Here is a 26,085-nt window from a genome sequence, read left to right as displayed (position 1 = left end):
TATGATTGCCAGAATTAGAAGCCAAGCCACGTGCAAAATTGGGTGGGGTGACTTGGTCGTCAACTCTCTTCCCACTATGAAGTGCAGGTCTGTTCCATGAGACTCCTTGATAGACACTATCTGAGTTATATGTAGAAACAAGAGAAATCCCACAAAAAATATGATCGAAGGTGCTTTTACTAAACATTTAATGGTGGCCTGGACTTAGTACTTAGAAAAGCATGATTGGTAATCAGATAAGTTGTCAATTCAAAGTAGTCAAAATTTAATGTTTTAAGCAGACTCTATATAGACCACTTTGTGTATTAAAATCATACATATAAGACAGCCTTGCAACCAACAATATCGATAGTACTGATTCATGGCAGAGAACATAGATTTTAAATCTCCATAGCCTTGATTCAAATTATGCTTCCCTTACCAAAGTTTTCAGAATAGGTCACAGAACTTCCACTATTCTTAGCTTTTCTAAAAAACAGGCACCAAAATAATGTATTTCCCAGTGCTGATGTGGAGATTAAGGGAATATATGGGAAAATGTGTATGTAAGTGAAAATAAAATTATAGGCACACTATATACATAGGGGCCACAAAGAGACATATCATTATATGTGGTACAATTATTTTTAAATTTTAACTTTTTAATTTTATGTGCATGAGTGTTTTGTGTGCATGTATGTAAGGTGCCCCTGTGCATGCAATGCTTGCAGAGGCTAGACTATTACATCAGATCCCTTGGAGTTATGGACCATTATTTTCTGCCATGTGGGTGCTGGAAATGAAACATGAGTCTTCTGCAAGAGGAGTCAGGGATGTAACTGTTGAGCCAACTCTCCAGCCCCACCTGGTATGATTCAACTACCACTTGTAAATGGTTACCATTGCTATCTCTGAGCTTCAAATTTTATTAATCACATTATTATCTTTATCTAAATGAAGATATAGACTCTAGAGAACACCAGCAATCATTTTACTTGTGGGTGAAAATTAGATAAATATGCCCAATGCATGAACTAAAATTTGGGTAGTAAATTACATTTGTGTATCAATTAATGTTTATAAGAATTAGGTTTAATTCAATATGCTTCTCCCATCTTCTCGCTAAGGAAATAGGAACACCAAGATTGTTGCAAGGGTCATTTCTAACATTATAACTAGTGATAACCATCTGTAGTCAGAAGCATAGTGTTCACTGTTTGCTTTTCATTATGCTCTTGTGTAGAGATATGTGCCACAGAGCTATTTTTTATTCACAACGTTTAGACTTTGAGAATGATGTCATCCTTATACACTCCTAGAAGGGAAAAAGCCATGACAGCTTCATTTTTTTTTTACCCAGTATTAGTACAATGCCACCCACATATGACAGATGATGATAAATAACTCTCACAATAATTACACTGACTCTTCTATTAAGTGATGAGACTCTGTCTAAAGGTGACCAGCTTTGAGAAAATGTTGTATCTGTCTGCTCAGGGATCATGCCAAACTACTGTTGTAGTTTAAAGGAGCAGATCTTTGAAAATATGGTGGAGGTCGCTCTGTGTAACATGGACATGTGAAACGATTGGGGCAGAGCCATGAGTTTGCTCTGTGTGCTGTGGACATGTGACATGACTGAGACAGAGACAGAGCTTGTTCTGTGTGGCATGGACACGTGACATGCCTGGGCTAGATCCATCCCTAAACCCATGCAGAAGAGCTGGTCTCATGCTTTAGTTCATTGTGTAACCAGTGGCCTTGTCCTGCATGCAAGGGATACTACAACCTTCCACAGGGCATGAAGGTCCCCAGATGCTGGGAACCTTTGTTCCAGAATTTCTTCAAATAGCCTTGTTGAGCTAAATATTCTGGTTATTCTTTACTGACACAGTAGTAGCCACTGGAAGGACCAAAGGCAGACTGGGGCTCTCATATCCTTGGGTGGGATAGAAAATTATGGGATCTCCAGATTATCTTCCTTGTTACATATTGACATGTATAAGTTTCACAATTAAGCCTGTTCTCCATTCCACGATGTGTGATATGGAATTTGTTCTCACACATAAATCAGATACGGTCTAACTGATATGGCAATTATCACACTTTTTTCTCTTTTACACGTGTGTGGTATGCATGCCTGTGTATATGCGTGTTTTCTCAAGTGTTCATGTGGATATGGAGGCCCAAAATAATTGTGCTTCACTTTGCTTTTTGAGGCAGGGCCTCTCACTGAACTTGGAGCTTGCCCATTCTGTTCAGTCTAGCTAGCCAGCTTACTCCAGGGATCCCCTGTCTGTACCACCTGGGTCCTGGTATTACAGGCAGCTGCCACACATACCTGGCTTTTATATGGGTTTGGGGGATCTGAACCCTGACCCGTAGCTGTAATAGGTTAAGTGCTTTTTCCACTGAGCCATCTTTCCAATATTGAATAATACCATCTTTAGTGTCCAGGAAACAGCAACATTTTAACATAAAATTTACTGGTATTAATATAAGAGCGAGCAAATAGGGAATACTTAGTAAATTGTATAGTATTGGCCAATATTCTTAGGAAGGTAATAAAAATATATCGACATATTAAGACATTCGAAGACTACACTGTCATGATCAAAGAATGCACTATTCCCAGTAATACATAAACCACTCACATCTAAGGTGCTGTGTTTCACCTGGCTAAAGGTTGGTCACATGCGCGATGTGAAATGGAACCAAGACTAATGTGATAAATGCTATTCATAAAAAGGCTCTGCTTTTTCCTATTATAGCCAGAACTCAAATGCTTCTACTAATAGATTGGGATCAAGTCTAGACATGCAAAATTTATCATCACATCTGTCATTGAAAATGAGTAAGAAAACCAATAAAAACTAAACATATATACATACACAATAATACAAAATACACCATCACATAATGATAACTTAAGAAGGAACTCTGTGAGATTCATCTTATTACATCCTAGTCACAGATTCTATAGGGAAATAAAATCCTACCAGAGTATCTATCTAAAAAAAAAAAAAAAAAACCCAAAACGAGTTTTATGTTTTCATGTACACAAAAGAAAATTTTGTACTTTATGCAAAGAATTGTCCTTAAAGAGTCTTTTAAAACATATTGATTTATTAGTCTATGAGTGTATTGCCTGGATGTGTGTAAGTGTAGCCCTGTCATGCAATGCCCATGGAGGTCAGAAAAGGTTGTTGGATCCCCTGGAACTGCAGCAATGGACAGATGTTACCCTCCATGTGGGTGCTGGGAATCAAATTTGGAACCTCTTCAAGAGCAGCCAGTGCTCTTAACTGATGAACCATCTCTCTAGCTCCAAGTCTTAAAGATTCTTAATCAGTAGTGTTTTTCAAGTTGTCAAAAGAAAACAGTTTCCCAGGAACCATGTCAACATTACTCTAAGAAAATATAGCTCTCAAAATGGCAGAAAAAGAGCCAAAAACTATGTAAGCAGAGTGATGTACTATGTTCTCAAAATAGTCTTCTGCTTGCAAATTGGTCTTAAATATATGCCAATGGGTTTTCAGGGAGCCCCTTTTACATGCCATCCCAAACAAGTCAAAGTCCTAAAGGCACTCTGTTTTTGAAATATATAAGTACTGAGCCTGACTGAAACACCTATTTTAAAAAACTAATACAATTTTCCCAAGATTTTGATATTTATTGAAATATATAGTTTACATAAATATAAGTCTAACTATTTGGAACTACCTGGGACATCACAATAAATTAAAAAAGTGTGACCATTTAGATGGTGAGGATAATATTGTTCTAGACTTATTTTTCTTCCTTGTCATGTGAGTCTTTGTCAGATAGTGTTAGATATAATAGCAAAACTGGCTTTAATGATTCAGCCTAGAAGCAGATTAAACAAGTTTATCCAATCAGATAAGTCCCTAAAATAGTTTCAAAATGTCTAGGCGTAGGCTGTGAAAGTAGCATTCTTGTGGGATCTACATCTGCATATCTAAATTATAGTCTATTTTTTTCTATGAAAAATACTCATATTAACATTGAACAAAACTTTGCAGTCTCATGGATTTAAAAATCCACCATGATCCTAATCATTTCAGTGATTTCAAACTCAATTTTCCAACATAGTTCCCTTCTTTATAAGTAGTGTGGGCAACTTTTACTTAGCCCTTAGTTTTCTCATCTGCTAAACAGAAATATCAATAAATGCACCTAGGGTTTAACTATTAGCAGAGGTAGGCACATTAAGTATATACATTGTTAAAGAGAGGATGCAAAATTAGTTTTTAGGGAGCCCAATTTAAGTGCCATTCCAAACAATTAAAAGTCCTCAAGGCACTCTATTTTTGAAATTTACAAGGATTGAGCTTGTAGTTATAATTGTGGCTAAATATTTGCATGAATGTACCATTTGCCCATAATACAATTACTGATTACAGTCAACAGCCATCAAAGCATAATAAATGAAATCAACCGAGTTGGATGGTTATATTGTGTTAGATAGGTAAAAGATAATCTCAAGCATTTAGAAAGTGTATAGAATGAATGTATGTTCTCTTTTCTATTTGTTTATACTAAACTTGTATAGGTAAATATATAATGAGACTTTAAAGAATACTGAATGGAAACTGTATACAGGACAATGGAATTTTGGCTGAAAAATTTGCTTCAGGTCTCCAACTTATAGGCAGACTCTCACGCTGAGTTTCTCTCCTTAATATGCAGTTACTGGACTACAATCCCTCAATAAATATAAAGAATATAAAAATAAATGTGCACAAACATCCAGCTCATTATACACCAAGTCTGTTTCCAAAAATCTGTGTGAGAATTTCTAAAATTATGAAAACATTTAAAATTTCTCTGCTTATGATAAAAGTTATACCAACATTTGTTTACTTTTAGCAAAGTTAAATGCATATTTTGATGTACACTTGTATTTTAATCTTTCTTTATAAGAAAGGATATGAATACTGCAAGGGTAGGTAACACAAAGGTTACTAAAACATTCACATTCTGTCTCATCCATCAGTGTCATATTAATCATCCTGACAGGAAACCAGCACAGCAAAAAGGTAGGTAGGAAAAAACATTCAGCCACTGAATCTCAGACTTGATTGAAATAAAGTTCAGACAATCTGGCGTTCAATACTCACTCTGTCATCTTCTTTATGTGACAGACACGTTGGGACCTTGTTTTCTGTGTTTATGCCTTTAAAGCGTACACTTCATTCTCTTTGCTTGGTTTCTGAATAGTCACAAACCCACCTGTTCCTCAAGAAACAACTTCTCCAGCACCCTTTCATACAAACTTCCTAGACCTAGTTGTCTTTAAAGTGCAAGATCACTTGACCTGTATCTCCTCAAGGGTCTTTGTTTATTGATAATACACTTAATTGTTCATTTATTCAAGATGCTTATTGTATCTCTAGGCAACAGAATCATGAAGATGTGATAATGGATGATAAAGACATATTTTCTCTTTACATTGGGTTCATAGTCAAGATAGCAAGATCCATAAGTGATCTACTGAGATAACAGCAACCAGCCTTCATTAATTAGAGGAAATACTGTGATGCTCTGGCTACTGCTGTGATTTGTATAATCATGGGGACTGCTCTTTTCAAATTTGTCTTCAATGATGAAATTCTATTTATTTATTATGTATAATATTATGTTCTGAATCACACACACACACACACACACACACACACACGCACATACAAGGTGAAATGATAAAATCTAGTCAAACCAGTCATGGATTGCCTCACAAAATTTATTTTTGAGGGAATAATATTTCTGGTCTAGTTTATTAGCTTTTATCAAGAACAAATACATCATCAAGTAGAGTCTCAGGTTGTGGGTATGAGAGATTAGAATGGTTTGGAGGAGAGCTATTTTTGAATGACCATGAGAAACATTTTGAGATATAGGCTCATCATTTTAATTGTGATAATGATTTCAGTGTTGTTTGAATCATGAAAATATACACAAAGTGTACACTGAACATATACCCATTACAAGTAGTTGTGTTTTTAAAGAAGGCAGTGTCACCTTCACACATACACACACATACACCCGCACATTCACAGATAAACACACAAACATACACACATACACACATACACACACAAATATACACATACACAAACATACACTTACAGACATACACACACGCAAATACACACATAAACACACATGTACACACAGATACACACACATACACATACACACACATACACACACATACACACAAATACACACACACACACACACACACACACACACACACACACACACACACATGCCAAAAGCACATAACAAAAAGGCAATGTTAAAATCTGTAAGGGAAAAGAATGCCAACTCGCCTATAGAAGAAAAAACATGGAAGAATAATATTTCATCAGCACCTCTAAAATCTATGAACACTTGAAAAGATATATTTCAAATTGAGAAGAAAACCACCTGTTGAAGTTTTTACAGTCAACAAAGCTATCTTAGAAAACTGACAGGGAATTTAGGACATTTCAGAACAAGCATATACTAAGTTCATGACAACAAAGCCAGTGTGTGTGTGTGTGTGTGTGTGTGTGTGTGTGTGTGTGTGTCTGTGTTCTGTGTGTCTGTGGGAAACTGGAAGAGGGACAACGAGAGGGGAAGAAGAGCTCTTAAGGGCGGGAGGGCTAAAGTGAGCACAATGGGATAGATGAGAAGTGACAGCAGAAGGCAGACTGCTGGGAGGGGAGGAGGGGTCCAAAAGAGGGGCCAGGAGAATGAGATGGGCAGCAGGGGAAGTGGGTGATTAAGAGCAAAGTATGACCAAAATGCCATAATTCAAAACAAAGTGTATGAAAATAACTTGACGGGAGGGGAGTAAGTGCTCCTGTCTTTGTAAAGTCTTTAGCTAGCCACTATAGACCCAAGTGGCAACTAACAACAATTTTCTAAGGGATTGCTGAGTCAAAACCACCAAGCACCTTGCTCCAAATTTCTAACCTAGAATCCTGAATGAGATCTTAAAAATATCTATTACTATTTTATAGAAGGAAAAGAGCATTTAGAACAATCCCTACATTCTTGTAATGCTTCTGTGATTCTGACATTTCATGCTTCAACATCAGACTTATAATAGCAGTAGATAGCTAAACACAGAAACAAGTCTGTGCTTTAGCTACTTGGTGAAGAAAAAGACACTCCAGAGAATGTTAAAGAATCAGGCAATGAAACCAAGGAAACTCACAAGCTGTGTGTTTGAGCCAAGTGAGCTCCCTAAGACTTCAGAATGGCTTCTGTTGACTCTCACACGACTACTGACACAAATACTCGGCACTCTATCAAAACACTATAAACTTGAAGGGTCTTAAGTCATAACAGTGTTACATGCCAGACTGTCCCTGTTCCAGGATGCTAACGTCAGGGCTTGCTAGATCTAGCCTGTTCACATTATTTATATGCTATTCTAGATGAGGGGAGGAAAGGCATAAGCTAGACTATACAGTCTTTCTGCTTACCCAAATTGAATTATACCAAGCACCGCATGCAAGTTTAAAAACATACAGCACTAATTTACACAGTTGAAAAATAACATAGGAAGACAAAGTAGTCATGTATGAACATACAGTGTAGCTGAATCACTGCTGCCAGGGTACATATGTGACCTGTCAAGTTGGGGCATTACAACATCCAATTTTTGGATGTAGAAAGTTATCTACTATTGATATCATTTTTTCCTAAAATGGGGGAGGCATAACACTGGTATGTGAGATAAATTTTAGATCACACAGATGCAAGTATTGAACCATTCTGATGCGTTTAAGAGTCAATCACCCCCTAGGCATGGTAGCACACATCTTTAATACCAGAACTCAAGAGGAAGAGGCAAGCAGAGCTCTGTGAGATCTAGGCCAGCAAGGTCTACATAGTGAGTTCCAGGCTAGCTGTGGCTACAGGGAGACCCTGTTTTAAAAAACTAAAACCAAACCAAAAGTGTTTTTCAAAGGAACAAATCATGCTTCAATTATTTATCTTTGAACTTTTCTTATTAAACTAATAAAACAAATCTGAAATGGCACCATCCAGTCTTCAAAAGATCTCTGCTGTATCACAGTCTTATTTCTGTGGAAAGGTGTTTTGTCTGATCACAAGACATGCTATAACAAATGTGGTACATACAACTTATGCTATGGCCATTAAAAAAATCTGTAACAGTTGTTATGATGAAGTTCTTTTGGACCAAATATAAGAGTTAATTAAAAAATCTGAAGTGAATGAATAATAGAGAGAATTCACAGAGTAGGCAAACACAGATGATCAAGTTTTGGGTCACATGGTTAAACACCTCACTTGGGGGTAACCACATAATCCTATATACACAAATTTGAAATCCTAGATGGCAGAATGACTTTCTGGAAGTCCTAAAAACTAGAAGAGGGCAAGTAGGATCATAGTCTCTTTGGATGCATTTTATAATATCAAAAGAAAAAGTTAAACCAAAATTCAAAACTGATTTTTTTTTTTTTTTGGCTTTTTGAGACAGGGTCTCCCTGTAGCCCCAGCTGTCCTGGAGCTCACTCTATAGACCAGGCTGGCCTGAACTCACAGAGATCCGCTTTCTTCTGCATCCTGAGTGCTGGGATTAAAGGCATGCACCACCACACCAGGCCTCAAAACTGATTTTTAATAACTGAACAAAACTTACAATTTCATTCATTCATTCAATTTTTTATAGATTGACTAAATTGAAGATCAAATTTAAGTAATAAATGTATCAAGAATTATTAAATACAGCGCTGGACAATTGGCTCTACAGTGAAGAGCACTGACTGCTCTTGCAGAGGACCTGGGTTTGAGTCCCAGTACCCACATGGTGGCTAACAACCATCTGTAACTACAGTTCCAGGGGATCAGATGCCCTCTTCTGACTTCCGCAGGCATTACATGACACAGATGCACTTACACACATGCAGGCAATACACTCATACTCATAAAACAGAAAAGTAATAAAGAAATCATTTTTAAAAAGAATTATCAAATACAATTGGAAATCTCTTTTCCCTTCCCTCATCTTAACTGAGTAGGGCAAGCAGTTGGCATCATTAGGTTCATACAAGAAATCTAGAGCACTGACTTCAAATATAGCTATATCTAGTTAGATAAATATTAAATTACAACCCAAGTTTATGTGTAAATATCAAGCACAGGGGAGAAAAACATTCTGCAGGTAGTTGTCCAGAGAACTCCTTTGAAGCGAAAAAGGAGCTTGTAGGTATGGCATTCATTTCACTGGACAATTTCTGTTTTGGAAAGATCACTTGTGTGCAAATGACATTGACCTGCCTCATCAGTATTTCATAGTTTCTCAGCAAAACTCTACAGAGTACCACATCTTGTTCTCAGAAGAATGGTTCACGCCGACATTGCTGCATTTTTAATATTTACCCTTTTGCTTAGAGAAGATGAGAATTTATTTGGGGGTTTGATCGCATTTTTGAATTATCAGTGTTTCTATGAATGTAAGGCATAATACTCTTTTCTGCAACCAAGAATTCTGTAGAGTATTTCACACTCTCCCTCAAAGAGCACAGAGAATGGTATATATAAGTGTTTTGCCATATATGGACATATTAGTCTAGTGAATTTTAAACAAATACATTAAAACTTTTACTCATTTTGACTCAGAGGGAGGTGAACAGTTGGAGTTCGAAGGTGTATTTAAAGACAATTTCATTAGCTTGAAATCGGTGTTCTAAGCCGAGATATAATTAGACTGAGAAAGCAAAGGAGTATAGGAAGGAGAAAGAATATAACTGAGTAGGTCAGGGGGAGAAATAATGAACGCTGCAGCAGGCGGTGGACAAGAAACAAGGCGACAACTCAGAAGGAAAGAACTCTGGGAGTCGGGGGAGGGAGGCCTCCTGGAGCAAGAAAGAAATCACCATGCTTCAGTTACTTGTATACCTTGAACAAAGCAGGGGAACGGACAACATCTACACAGCTTAATCTGTTTTATTTGTTTGTTTGTTTGTTTTCATGATGAAGTAGCAAATCACTAACTGGGGAGGGAACAGATAAAAAGCAAAGCTCAGCAGGCCCCGAGAAAAGTACAGAAAGATTATGTTTATGCTCAGGAGACTATTAAAAGAATATTGTTGCTTTAGAAGGATCATGGCAAACTGAGGCTGCTGCTGACCAAGATAAAGTAGGTCAAAGATACCCGAGGTATCATCAGTTACTTGTCATGTCTCTGTGAGAGAATATCAGGCAAAAGCAAATTATGGAAGGAACCGTGTATTTTGTCTATGGTTTTAGGGTACAGATCATCATAGTGGGGAAGGTATGGGTTTAGCTGTGGTGGCAGCAGAAGCATGAGACAGCCTATCATGTCCACAATCAGGAAGCAGGGAGTGTGGATGCTGGTCTTCAGCTCAGCTCTACTTTTAATTCAGTCTCAGATCCCAGCTCCTGGGATGGTGCTTCCCACATTTAGATGTGTCTTCCGATTCCAGTCAATTCTCTCTTGAAATTCCCTCAAGACATTCACTGCCAGAGGTTTGCTGTCCAGGTGATTCTAAATCCAGTGGAGTTGACAGATCAAAGCTAGATGTCACACTCAGTCCTAGCAACGCTGGCCACTTATTTAACCTACTTTAGCTGTCCTATCTCTAAAATATGGGTGAGACCATTCAACATAGTAGGACTGCTCTGAGCACACTATAAATTATAAAATGTATTTAAAGCATCCAGCAGAATGTGATTGGAGTAGTGATGGTTGCTGTTATTGTCATTATTATAAATAACAATATATGCAATAATGATCCTAAACCATGCTTTGATGGAGTAGCACACTTAAAAAAATAGGCCAAATAGCAATTGCTTAGAGTTAATTATATCAAATAAGTGATATAATATTTTCATCCTTTTACGAAACTCTTTTTAAAATTTTATTTATTATTTTTTTTTGTGTGTATGAGTGTATTGACTGCATGTAGGTAAGTGCACCTGTGTCATGCAATGCCTGCAGAGGACAGAAGAGGCTGTCAGGTCCCCTAGAACTGGAGTTATGGACAGTTGTTAGCTGCCATGTAGGTGCTGGGATCTCTCTAGCCCCTAAACTCTTTAAATATTAGCAGGCAATCCAACACACTATAAAAGTTTTACAAAAAGAATGTTCATATGTATTTGAGGGCATATGTAGATAGTTGTATATATATGACTAGAAAGAGAACAAAACACAGAATCATCATGAGAAAAAATAATTTTTGAGGCCACGAATTCAACACAATACGTCATATATGCCAGACACATACTCTACCATATAATTAAATAACAGCAACAGCTATTAATTTTGCTTCCTTCATTCTCCCCTTAAGGAAAATATTGAGAATGAAGAAAACTGACTTACTATATTACTAGTCAATATCACAACACTGAACTCTTATCACTGGGATATCTTTTCTAGATTTATCCATGCTAGAAGTTATACTTGTTTAAGGTGTTCTATTCTGGTCTCACTCTAACTTTGCTGTTTTCTTTTTGTCTATTATGTAGTTTAGGATTCATTGAGCAGTTGACACTGATAGATACGTTTTGCTTATAAGTTGCAACCACAAATATCGTTTGTGTATTATGATCTATATGTGCATTTAAAAAATTTTTATTTATATAAAAAACATGTGATTCATATATTTGGCAATTTTAATATAATATATTTGAAATAAATGCAATGAGTTATAAAATAACTTTAATAAATTATCTATTTGATACATTATCAAATTATAATATGCATGTTGTAATAAATTGCTATTTATTACATAAAAATTGTTATTTTTAGCAATAAATGATAACAGATCAGAGGACACAGAATTAAATAGATGCACAATCTCAGAATTAATTTCCAATAGATCATGCATTCAACAATTATACCTAGAGGTAGGTTTTGAAGCCAAGCTAATCTCAACCTCAGGGCCACCATTTTCTTATCCATTAAAACCATACCTAAGCAAAAGTGTTTTTTTGTTGTTGTTGTCTTTTTGAGACAGGGTCTCCCTGTAGCCCCAGCTGTCCTGGAACTTGCTTTGTAGACCAGGCTGGACTCAAACTCAGAAAGATCCTCCTGCCTCTGCCTCCCAAGTGCTGGGATTAAAGGCATGTACCACCACGCCCGGCCTAAGCAAGAGCTTTTAACAGAGTAACTAACTCTAAGGGTCAGTGACCAGAATATCATAATTCATTTGGATTTCTCATTTATATCTTGCTTGAAGCAAATTGTTTTATCTCCCAAATTTATAAATTCCTAACTGTACAAGTTTATATGCCTAAATCTATCAGTATACAGATGATAGCAAATGCTTAGTACAGTATTATCAAGTACATTGATAAAATAACAAAGAATGGGTAAATATGTTCAAAGACTAAAGAATTCTAAACTTAAGAGAGCAACCCATTCCTCAAATATGACTTGATACTGCATTAAAATTGATAGGGCATTCTTAGCCAAGTTTCCTAAGACTATTTTGTGAGCGAGTAGCTTATAAAGGCAAACAATACTTTGGGCTAAAATACGCTTAAAATAATGAAGTCCTGTCCATTTATGTAAATAAGGTTTAGGCACATTATGAAGTAACAGGAAAGAAATTATGAACTCTTAAAAATGAAAAATTATTGCTAATTTGATAAAAGTCACTCGGGCATTCCTAATATTAGATCCTAGCTCTGAAAGCAGTTAGCTCTGTGAACTGGGAAAAATGAATAAATCTTTTTGTTTTGCAGATTTTTCAGCTTCCCACAGAGAGTTGGACTATATGAACACAAAACTTTGACAATCTGTGAATCTCAAGATGCTGAAGCAACATTTTTGGTTGCTATGTCAACCATTGGCCAGATCTTCAAAATGCTTCAGACTGAGGTAGAATAGGCTTTCTTCTATTTCATGTTTACCTTGATTTGCTTGACATTTTTTTCTACATCAAGAGCAAAGCATCTTCAGTCATGTTCATTACTCTATGGTACATATATGGAAGTGGAGTAGCTGAAATCAGGAACTTAATTTCAGCATTGCATTTTACATTAAGTATTACAAGCAACATATGTGTGGTGGCATTCATAACTTTTCGAAGTATCTGATATTGTTCTTTCTTCTGAGGCTCTTTCTCCATGAAATTGACTTCCCTTTGTGTCTTAAAAAAGTTTGATGGCATAAAACCCCAGAGAGAAATGTATTAACTCAAGAATCCCCTGAAAATACACATACAATATCTGAACAAGAATGTGTATGTATACCTGAAGGTTAACAAGGAGCACAGAGCCAGAAAAGAAACCTTTGAGTTTTTGGTAAGAGTAGTCCAAGAGACTCCAAAAATAACACAGGTTATGGCCACAGTCCTTGATTACCTCCAAGAACTTGAAAGTAAGACCCTATTGCTGAAGACAGGACATGTTTCAGACATAGGACTTGGAATAATGGAGCTGGAACTGACCTGGAAGCCTTCTCCCTGAAGACTAGCTCTTATAGCTCTAGAGGATATTCTGCAAGCTGCTAAGGGAGAAAAATCAATCAATGGTCCAACCCAGCTGCAAAGCCTAATAAACACAACAATGACCAATACAGCAAACTATCTCTATTGTGCAGGAATGGCACTTTTATCTTGGAGATAATCAACAGCTATCTAATTGGGCTTAAAGCCCTCTCTACAGGAGGGAACTCATGGGTGGCACTGTAAATACAGTCAAATAGACAGGGTTGGAGAGGTCATAGATCCTAGAGTAAACCCTAACTCTGTTATATCTAGACTAATTTCTTACTGTATGCTAAATATGAATCCTTATGTTTACAGGTAAATATACCCCACGCTACATATCACAGAAGCTTCTTTTTGCAACAGATGGAGGCTACTATAGAGTTCTACAACTGATCACACACAGAAAATACATGTCTAAGAGATGCCCAGTCCTAAGCGACAGATCTACAGTGATACCTCTATACCTAGCTCATGGAACATAGCAGAACAAGGACAGAGGGTAGAGAGAATACTAATACATCTCTCAACTGTCACCAGGGAAGCTTCCTCATACAACAAAGTGTGATGCATACAGAAGACCACAACTGGCCAAGTTTAAGAGACTAAGAGACAGCAGAGTGAATGTTCCTATATAGGACTCCTCTACTGAACATCAACTACTCAGGGCTCAGCAACCATTGCAGAAAAGGGGGCAGAAAGACTGTAAGAGCCAGGGTTGGTGCATGAACATAAGGAAGCAGAAGGTTTTGGGTCACTAGGAATTGCTCATATGAACTTGAAACAATGGTGACAGCATGCACAAGACCCATGTCGACTCAATCAGATAAAAACCCAGCATAGAACAAGGGAAATAGGCAGCAGCCCCAACCCTAGCCAAGGAACTATTGGCAACTGATTACTGCTGATGAGGGAAAGTAGATGTTCTTCAAGGGAGTAAGTGGATGAATTTGCACCAAAGGACATCTAGGTACAAATGTTTGACTGGATAGGATTTAATATGTATGGCAGAATACATGAGGTCCGGTGAAGGGAAGGGGATCTGAATTTGATTAATATCTATTATATGAAATGCACAAAAACTCAATAAAATATTTTTTAAATGTTTGATGGGCTCTAGAAAAATGGCCCAACAGTTAAGAGCACTGGCTGCTCTTGGAGAGGATCCCAGTTTTGTTCCCAGCACCCACATGTTGGCTCACAGTCTTCTGTAACTCCAGTTCTAGGGGATCTGACACTTTCCTCTGTACTCTCTGGGAATTCCATGTAGGTGGTGTGCACACATACATGCAGGCTAAGTACTCATATACATAAAATGAAGATAAGTAAAGAAATCTTTAAAAATATTTTAAAGTATTGGTCTGAGTCATAATTCTGAAACAGGGGAATGTTTAATTACAAAATCAATATGGATTTTAATTTTAGCTACAACATGTCCAGAATAGTCAGGTGGGTTAGGAAAAGATGCCATGCATACTACAGAAGAAATGATGGGCAGTATGTAAGGTTTATGCTTGCTCTCCATTTGTCCAATCAACCACACATTCCCATATTCCCCTTGAGGAAGTCTCTCTGCTCTTGTTCTCAGGAAAAAGTTCAATATGGAACCTCAGGAGAAATAACTTCAGAGAATTTGCTATTAGGGAGATGTGTGCTTCCTTTCTTGACTTTCATTAAAGAAGCTGTACTTGGATATGAAATGAAGATAAAAGAAGAGAAGACACCCAACTGGGAAGTTTCTTGAAGAGACACTGGACTGGAGTGTTGGAAACTTGCATTCTGGTTATGTCACTGATTATCTGTTGGGCTTTGCACAAACCAGTAAAATGTAAAGTAAGAGAGCTTGGATAGGTCCAAGACTTTGTAATTCTCCTTAGTGCATATGAAAGAAGTTGACCATGACAGTAGAGAATTTCTCAGTAAAGAGCAATACATTTGCCTTTTCCCCTCAAATTTATTCTTATTAATATGTAATACACACATCATACACTTCAACTTTTAAAAATATACAGTTAATTGTTTGATTATATTCATGAAGTTGTGAAACTATCACTACTGTCTCCTAGAGTATCAGCCTTAGAGGAAGCCAAGTGAACAGTATCAGCCATTTCCTGTACTGTCCCATGACGAATAATCACAAACCTGCTTTCTGTCTTGATTTACATGTCAACATATTCAGATAAATGTAGTAATATAATGTATGGATTTTGGGTATGACTTTGTACCCATAGTGTTTTCAAGGTTCATCTAATTTGTCACATGTATCACATTCCATTAATTTTTATAGCTAACTAATATTTCATTGTATGGCCCTACTGCACCTTGCTTATTATTTTATCAAGTGAATATCTGAGTTGTTCCCACTTTATGGCATTTATTAATGATATTGCTCTGAACACTGGTGTACAGATTGTTTTTAGTTTTTCAGTGCTATTTGCATGTTCTTTGGGAAAGGCCTTTAAAAAAATCCCAATCTTTACTGTATCACTGTTTTTTCTATACAAAAGACAGACATTCTTTACTTTATGAAGGTGTCTTATGGGATGAGATAAAGAACACACACACGCACGCACATACACATACAATACTCTATAGGACATGTATGTCTTTTTCTTAATTTTTAAAAAAAGATTTATTTTTTTAACTTGTGTTTGTGTGTCTGTGTCTATGTGAGTATAGACTAGTTATGTGCAGGTACCTGCAGAAACCAGAAGACAGCATAGAATCCCTTGGAGTTAGAGTTATAGGAAGTTGTGAGCTGCCTGATATGGGTACTGGGAACTGAACTGGGGTCCTCTGGGACAGCAGTAAGTGCCCTTAGCCACTGAGCCATCTCTTCAATCTCTGTATCTCTGTTTCAAAGTCATTATCTTCTAAGTCCGCATTGTTCATTAGAAATACAACATGAAGCGTGCATATTACTGACCATATTTTTAGGTCCCTATTAAAGAAAAAAGTTTAAGGGAAAAGACAAACTATCATTTCCTGTAAACAAAAATATCCCTTTCAATGCATAATCATATAAGAATTACTAACAAGATATTCTGCACTCAACATCCTAAGGCAGAGTGGAGGACACAGAGGAGGGGGATGTGAAGATGAAGCTAGACTTCCTGGGATATATCCTTAAGTCACACAACAGTGAGGATGCTACCATAGCCAGAATTCACAAAGGGCAGGATAGGATTCTATCTAGTCTCAGAAGGAATATGGTTAGTGGTGTTTCACAATTTCCTCTGAATTGCAATATGCCTTCCTGGAGGAAGCAGGGAGGCTCATAAGTCTTAAGAAACTCAGGGAACTTAGAAACCCGAGAAAGCTTAGACAGTTACAACATGCACAATTTCACCAATATTATAAAAGAAAATTGCTCAGTGAGAAGGGACTCTCTTTGGCGGACCTGCCTCCAAATTGGGAAGAGGCCTCCAAGGATCAAGGTTTTATGAAATGTCACCCATACTGGAGTGAGCTTTTCAGAGATGTAGCTGCCTTTAAGTCATTAAATCACCCATGTTCCTGTAAGGACCCTCTCTATATCTATTGGTTCAATAAGCCAGACTTGGGTAGGATCATTTCTGTGGTTCACTGTTGGTACCCTATCTAGGATGAATCTGATGATATCTGTTCATATACCAGAAAAATTCTTAACAGGTAGACATCTTGATTTCAACTATCTAGCCACAGGAATGGGTAATGATACATTTCTGTTGTTTCAGGTTACACAGGTGGTAGCAGTTCCCTGAACTACCGAACTACATTTCGGTGAATCAGTGTGATGACCACATTTCACATGCTCAGGAGCATTCTGAACCATGTAAAAACCCAATTTAAAAGTCTTCAAAGAGGACTTCTGTGACATGGTCCAAACTGCCTGAGAAATGAACATGTTTGAACTAAATCTTAATTTTCATTGGAAGAGGTGAGCCCTCTCTCTTAGGGTCAATTATTTCCAAAGCAAAATAACCATCTCCCTTAAGGGAAAGTAAGTTGATGATGCTGAGAAACATAGAACAATCTGGCAATCCACTAGGGAGCTTTGTAAACTATGAAAATGTATTTTTTAAAATCTCTTTAAATATAGAATTCATAGCTAATAATATACTGTTATTTACTAAAATATGGGAAATTGTAGTCTATTTGTATGCTTAAGGGATGGTTTTCTATAAATATTCTACCACACATTTCTATTTCCATTTAAAATTAAGGAATACTGTATCTTCATTTATTTCATCATAAAATTGATATTCATCACAGGGCAATATACCTACAAGTGAGTCACAGGTACTGAATGAGGCTTGTCAGAAAGACTAACATATATAAACACTGAGGGCACCCTTTATCATAAACATCCCTTCTTTTTATATTATCAAGTATTCAAGAAAGTGGTCCAAAAGCCTAGCTTGACTTTTCCTCTTGCTAAGAGAAAACGTAACCCATTAGATTATGAATCCAAATGCTTAGGCTCCAGTTTTGCCTTGGACACTTTCATATAACCTTGAACAGGCTATTTACTACTCTTTTTCTTATATTTAAAAGTGAGATGTTGGTACTTCTTGCCTTGTCTGTCAAGAAGACAGGGTAGTTGTCGACTTTTGGGGCCCTGGAGGGCTTCTGAGAAACACAATCTCACCTATAGAAATTCTCGTTCTGTAATCCCCATACATGGGAGGTTGAGGTGGGACAATTTTAAGTTTGAGACAAAATAACTATACAGCAAGGAGTCTGAGTTCATTCTGGGATGTTTTGTTTTGTTATGGGACTCTACCATAAAGAACCCACTCACGCAGTAAAACCAACCACCACCAACAGGAGAGCCCACTTTATAGGTATGGACTAGAACCCAAGAATCTCCATTTGTCAGAGTTACCAGGTGATGCTGGTGGTGGTCTAAACAGTACTTTTTGAGAACTTGTGGTTCACAGTACTTCATAAAATGATAAGCTTGATAAGGACAGGCAGTGTACTTCAATAGGCACTTTAGTGTAACAGTTGGAAGACCAGGTTTTGAATCTAAGCAAATTCAAGTTCTAATGTTCCTTGGACTTGTCCAAATACTGGATTTTGTAGTATAAGCATATAACCCTCATTTACAGAATGAGGACTATATATTTCTCAGAGGGTAAATGGGAGAGTAAATGGGATGATGTACTTGAGAATGGGGTACGTAAATGCCCAGGATAATTGTACTAATGCCGCTAGTGTGGAAGTTGCCTCTGCTTCTTAATTGTTCTCTCAAACAGATTGCTTAGCAAACTTTATAGATTGATAAGTGCTGCACAATTTTAAGGAAATATTGGGGTATGGTAGAGTCATATCCTCACTTAACATTTCTTCACACTGATAAAATATTAGGCTAAAATTACCAAGGGTAATTTGGGAGAAAAAACAGAAGTATCTGGTACAGAAGGGGTCCATACTCCAGCACCAGCAACTCCATCCCAGCCACACTGTAGGCTTCCATGCACTCCTTTATGTGTTTAAATATAAAATTCATTAAAAAATCTTGCATCATTTTAGATTTTAATAATTTTGATGGAATTTCTATCCTCTTGAAACCTAATTAATTCCTGGGAGCCCATCATAGAAAGATCACTAGCTCTTCTGTAGTGCCAGGACCTAGATGGTTGTCTCCAGTTGGTATTTGTCCAACATGCCTTTTTGCCAAAACATGGAGTCTATAAATGTTCCTTCACCTACATCAAAATGTATGATGCTCACTTGTTTGTTACAGCAGCAACTACTGTCACTTATGATGAGGATATTTATAGTAACCAATGCACAGTCTTTGTACAAAGGCAGATCCTTTCTTGAGTGTGCCACACTTACAACACACACACACACACACACACACACACACAAAGTATTTAATTTAAATATTTGCTATTTAAATAAAATTTAAGTATTTACTATTTAAGTATTTACTATTTAAGTATTTACTATTAATACTTAATTTAAGTATTTACTATTAAATACTTAAAGTATTTAAGTATTTACTATATAAGTATTTACTTAATTTAAGTATTTACACAATTTAAGTATTTACTATTCGTGTGTATTTATTATATCTCCATTGTGCAAAGGAGGTCACATTGCAAAAATATGCAGAAACAGATGTGCTATAAATCCTGGTATACAAACTTCTACCCCTGAAGAAGGACCAGAAACTAATGTTCCAAGAAACTGATACGTGGAGGAAGTGGTGCCACCACCACCACCACCACTACCACCACCACCACCACCATCATCATCATAATCATCATTATGATCATCATCCTTCCCATGATAAGAACTATTTTAAACTTTGAACCTGGGCACAGTCTTAGAGATCAGCCCTGGCAGGTCATTAAACATATGTTTGATGAAACAATAAATAATAAGCACACACTGGTATTTTCTAAGTATCAGACACTGTACCAAACATAAAGAGCCCTAACAGACAGTTATTTTGCTGACTTTACAGATGAGAAAATAATAACCCATAACTTAGGGACAGTGTCCCTTGATCACATAGCTAAGAAAAAGGAGACTACATATGTCATTATATATGTTCTTAACTGTCACTCTGCTAAGTTTCCAGGAGGAGTGTGTTAGTATGAGACTAGATGCCATGCTACTCCTGTCCTTGCATCTTCGAGGTTTGAAACAGCATCATTGATCCCACATTTCTTCAAGAATTATCAATGACCTGATATTAATGGAAGACCATGTTTAGACCCTCGCTTGGCTCTTTTCTTTCACTGTTAGTAACCCATTTCATTCACCAGTGTTCTATCACCCTTACTACATAAGATACATCCCAGACATTGTCAGCAATCCCTTCTGTTATTTATAGTTAAGATGTCTAGTCTAGCTGAATATATTTAATGAAGTCATTAATGACTTTGCTCTAGGAATGGTTTTAAATTGAATATTTCTAATAACTTTTTGTTTGCCTGCTTGCTACTGTACATTCCTGCCTATGGGGTTTAAAAATCAATACAAGCCTCTCTATTTACCTTAATATCTTTACTACTGATTAATATTTTTCCATTGTGAAATCATTTAAATATAAAAAATATTGAAAAGAAGTTTTGTGCTTGCTATATTCTGGGCATACTTGCTCCATTCTTTTCCTGAATTTTTATCAATGGAGTCATTGTTTTCTTAGCATGCTCATTAGTCGTCTTGACTGAATCTTTCTACTGCTTGGGCTTCATTTCATAGCCATAGTTATGAGAAAGCACAGAGGAAACCAGAAATGCAGGCTTTGGATTCATTCAATATGACTGTAAATGCACTGGGAAGCCAGCTTCTTAGAAAGAGAAACAATAAGATATGAGGTCACCTCAGGACTCTGCTTTGCAGTAACTAAATGAAAACGGGCATTCACTCCCCTCTCTTTTGATCTTAATTAAATATGTTACTTCTGCAAGAACAGAAGCAATAGTAGTTTTAATATCTGTATAGAACTGGAATTATTTGATAGTTTCTTTCTATCTATTCTGGGAAAATATGAAAGTCTTAGAATCTGAAATATTATACCTGGTTGCACTATGAGATCAAGTCTTAAAACTACCGATTACTCTATCATCTTGGGGAGGATATAGGGACTCTATTGAGAAAGAAGGGGGTTTCTGGATATTTTGTGGTTCTGTGGTTTGCTGTAACATTTTGTGGATAAAATGTGCTCATCAGATTCTATCACCAAATGCTGGGAGCTCCAATTGAGTATTTCTACTTTCAGGCCCCAGAGTAAGCCCACACCATACACAACCTACTTCCAGCTTAGGGATTAACTGTCTAAGAGACTACTGAGCATTCTTTCTGTCTGTCTGATCACATGAACTGGCCTCTGGAATTTTCACTATCATCTATTCAAGCTCCATTCCTGTAATATACTATTCTACACAGGGATCCTCTTTGCTCCACATTTATGAACACTCACCAACCTAAGAATAATTTCCTATGAATTATACAGGATCTTTCCTCCACTGCTTAACCACAGATACAGCTGAAACAACAGCATAAATTTGTGTATGTGTGTGTATGTGTATGTGTGTGTGTGTGTGTTAGAGAGAGAGAGAGAGAGAAAGAAAGAGAGAGAGATAGAGAGAGAGAGAAAGAGAGAGAAATCAAATCAACAAATCTACCAGTAAGAGATCTTTCTTAAAAACAGATAATTGATGAAGTTGGTAAACTGCATCACAGAAAATAAATTCAGTCTCCCTGAAAACAAGATTATCTGAGAATGCATCAAGCATACATTTTTTTTTTACTCATTCACAGAGGGGTTTTAAAGGATGCCACTCCTCTTGATGCATAAGAACATATGGCCCAGGCATTTTATTCTTTCTTTCAAACTCTGCCAATGTGAACAGAATCAGGAACACATGGTAAAGCATACGACCTGTGTGAAATTTCATATTAGTTGAATAAAATGCCAGACTTAGCTCTAACCCTATCAACAAAATATCTGCATCTCAAACCACGAGTATGGGTAGAATTATAAATTCTTTAGAGTCGAAAGAGGGACTTTAGAGACCATCTGTTCTATTCTACCCCCCTCATTGCACAGAGGTATAAACCAAATCTGAGAGGCAAAACAACTTTCCTAACATCTGGCAAATAAGCAAACTAATTCATAGTAGAAAGAATGAATTCATCCAGTTGCAGGACCTAGATAATGTTTTTAGACCCAATTCTGTATTGTTATGTGTGTATGAATTTATGTAAGTACATGCATGCTTATGAATATGTAGAGAAACATCCACAGTCAGTGCTTCTATCATCGAACCAAGCTGTGTTTCTTGCCTGATGTCTTCCTAATTACTGATAAGACCAGCACTAAGTATCTCTTTTCTATTGATTTTTTTGTGCATGTTAATGGCTTGCAATCTCTCAAAAGCAGAGTGTGATGTAAGAACTTTCAAGCAATTAGTGTATTTGGAAGGCAAACCCAAGAACCAGGAAAAGTTGCTTTGGTGGGCATTTGAGGTTCATCCTGTTTGGGATCCCTAAGGTAGTGCAAGAAAGACTGCATAAGACTTGACTCCAAATAGCAGGAGACTGGCTCATTTATCTGCTGACTGTCATGCTCTATGGGCTGAGAACTATCTCCAAGGACAGGATTGGTGTCTCATAGTTCTCCGTGCTTTTGATATGTGAGAAAGGCTTCAGGCAGAGAAATACAGGACAATTCCACCACCCCAGCTGTAATTGAAATCAAAATGGGTAAGAGGTGGTTGTCCCAAAAACGTCTAATTCAGAGTTCAAGGCACACCAAGATTTTTAACCTGATAGATATTTAAATACAACTTTAAGATACATGCATGAGTTAGACTCATGTGTGATGATTCTTCGAGGTGATACTAGTATAACATCCCATGTCCACAGTAGAATGTGGAATTGGAGATCAGTGCTCTGGTGTGTTCGCCCACCCTCCCTCCCTCTCTCCTCCCTCTCTCCCCCCTCCCTCTCTCCCTCCCCTTCTGTTTCTGTTTCATGTGACTTGCCAGTAATGAAGCCATTAATTTATTACCTGTTACTGACATTCATTCAATACATATTTGCTCATTAGCCTCCCTATGTGCCAGACATGAAGATGCTAGGGTTATAACTGTAAAATAAAAGGAAAAATGCTTGCTCCAATACAGCTAACAACAGCCTATATAATCACAAGCCAGTTACATAGCAGTCTTCAAATAATGAGAAGAAATCTTTGGAAAACTTAAGCAAATGAAGAAGATGCCAACAGAAAGGAATATTACAATTTTAATTTACTTCTGTTGACTTCTCATATCATCATAACATGGTATTGTAGGAGAGATCTAAAGGTTAGAGTAGGGGCTGAAAAGATATTCAGTGTTTACAAGCATTGGCTGCTCTTGCAGAGGGTCCAAGTTCAGTTCCCAGCACCGACATGGTGGCTGACAAACCATCCCTAGCTCCAGTTCCATGGGATCTGACAGCCTCTTCTGACTTCTGGTGTCATTACATGCATGTGGCGCATTTACATATATGCAGACAGAATATTCAATGTATAAAATAATTATAAGTAACAAGGTTAAAGGGAAATCTTAGGGACATTAAAGGTGAGAACAATTTTTTTTTAGAGTAAAGAAAGTTAATACAGAGGCCCTAAAACCTAAGTGTATTTGCCATCATCATTTCTGTAAAACAGGAAAATCAGATGTTGGGGGAGAATAATTAGAAAGTATGGGGCAGACCTTGCATTAAGCCCATAGACCAATTTGAATTTACTCTGTATAGATAGATCTTTTATGCTTAAAAAATTATCTGAATCAATTGACTGACATTGTGATACTAAAAATATGAGATTATTTACAAAATGTCAAAGCACTGTGGGGCCAGACACAAACAAATGGAAATGGGAACAGATGGTTAAATTATTGGAATATGTTTTTGACAGTTTTCCACAGTCACTACCAATCCCTATTGTGTGATACTTATTCTACAAGTTTCCATGCTCTTCCAGGGGGTTGAGTATTGACATTCTAGATTTTAATTACTTTAGGAGTACAGGAATAAAGTCAACTACTTTGTGACTCAGGTTTTGATAACTGTCACCAGTCTTTGTGTGTGTGTGTGTGTGTGTGTGTGTGTATGTGTGTGTGTAGTTTGAATAATCACTAGAGTGTGAGTCTAGTATTTGCTGAAAGAAAATATTCCCATTGTAACAAAATTACTTAGCAAATCCCTTGAATAATTAACAGATCTTATGATTCATCTCTTATAGAATTGGCCTGTTTATAAATTTATACACACAAATACACACACACACACAGATCCTTTAACTTATTTGAGGAAAATTACCAGGAAATGGGATATTTGAGATTTCATAATTGCAGTAAACATAAAAAGCATGCCTACTGTTCACTGCCAAACTCACTTTGAAATTTAAGGCTAAAGAAGTATAGGGAAAATATGACGATACAGGAGAGCAGAAAATGAGCAGTTGAAGAAATCTGCTTATATTCAGAGTGTCAAGTATTATGGAAATTAATGAAATAAAGACAAATAGTAAGAAAAAACATTAATTAATGTTAGACTTTATCTACATTGAAAGAGGCGTATAGTGCAGGAATATTAATACATGTAAAAAGCTCCGCAGAAAAGGCTCAATGAAGTAGTCAATGCACTAATTCTATGCAAACAGCTGCAAGGTCTAACAAATATGCATTGTTGGGTTAGACCTGCAAGTTTTTCCAAACACAGCTGAAGACATTAGTGACTTTCTTATTTTCTACCCTTTAATTAATTTCCTAATATCTACCCAAGAACACTGGGCTAAGCAAACATTGCTGTTGGTAAAACCTAAGAAACCTATTCACTCACATAAAGAATATCTATAGAGGGTCATTATGAGGCACTAAAGCTAGAGGGTATCAGTTGAGCTCCTTAGAGAGTCAGGTATTAGAGAACATAGCTGATGTGTACAGTCGTGGATAGACTATGGAGATGAGGCAGAATTTAGGCTCTGAACACACAAGGGTGATGAATAATAACACTAAAAGAAAGTCCAAAATGTCAGTAGTCGTGGAAGATTGGTTGTCTTGTGCAGTCAACTGAGGGAAATAAAATTGGAATCTGAAAGAAATGTATTGAAAAAATGATAAATGAAATACAAAAAATAAGACAAGAAACAAACTAATAAAGAATAAAGTAAAATATATGTGAATGACAGTCTCATTCTAAAAAAAATATAAAAAAAGCAAAATTTCAATAATGAATTTCAATTATTAACTGAACAAACTGACAAGACAGCTTAGAGAATGAGCAGTATGTTGATCAAAACTGCTGCCTGCTTGGATTAGTCTTAGATCTCCCAAGTACTGTGACTTTCTCTGGTTTTCTTAACTCCTCAATTGGGTTGCAATATTACCAATTATTAGAATAGAAAGGCAGAGTGAATACTTACCTTCTTGGGGTCGTGGGAGAACACAATGAGGTAAGGTAAAACACGCGTATTTAACAGTATGTAACACAGTTCTTCCCATGGAGTGAGTGATCCCGCAGATGTTAACGCCAACATTGCAACCCTTGATTTTTATATCACTTGTAAACAGTCGGCTATACCAGCTAATGCAGCTCTCCAGAGCACAGTAGCTGTGTGTGTTTACTCAGGATTATATCCCCAGGTTCCAGTACTGGCTGGTGCATTACAACGTACTCAGTAATATTTGAATGAATGTGACTGTCGAAGGGATGGGAACCCCAAGTCACATTTGCTTCATGTTGTAAAAATGCAAATATATTCAGGTGTCTCTCTTGGACTTATTGACCACAAACAAGAAGCTACACCAATCAGAGACATTTAAAAAGATGCTGAAAGATGCACATTCTTCCAATCCAGGAAACAATTTCAAACACAAGTGGACTTTCAGTGTGTCAACTCTTCAATTAAACATGTCCAGTACTACTCTCAAATCTCCCAGGAAAAAGAGAAAAAGCAATAAACAGTATGTTGGAACAACAACTCCCTCCTCCTCCTCCTCTTCCTCCTCTTCCTCCTCCTCCTCCCCCTCCCCCTCCCCCTCCTCCTCCTCCTCCTTTTTCTTTTGGTGTTTTTGAGACAGGGTCTCTTTACAGCCCCACCTGGCTTGAAATT

The 26,085-nt window shown here is 36.9% G+C and overlaps 1 protein-coding gene across 1 annotated transcript in view; it reads right to left on the bottom strand.

The window, feature by feature from the left end:
• The window catches only part of Cntn4 (contactin 4), a 1,122,320-nt gene that overhangs the window by 551,494 nt on the left and 544,741 nt on the right, over positions 1–26,085 (bottom strand). The gene's annotated exons all lie outside the window — the stretch shown is intronic.

This window comes from Nannospalax galili, unplaced genomic scaffold, assembly GCF_000622305.1.
Source record: "Nannospalax galili isolate Female #2095 unplaced genomic scaffold, S.galili_v1.0 scaffold846, whole genome shotgun sequence".
In the NCBI taxonomy this organism is placed as follows: domain Eukaryota; kingdom Metazoa; phylum Chordata; class Mammalia; order Rodentia; family Spalacidae; genus Nannospalax; species Nannospalax galili.
This window is presented reverse-complemented; position numbering and strand designations above follow the sequence as displayed.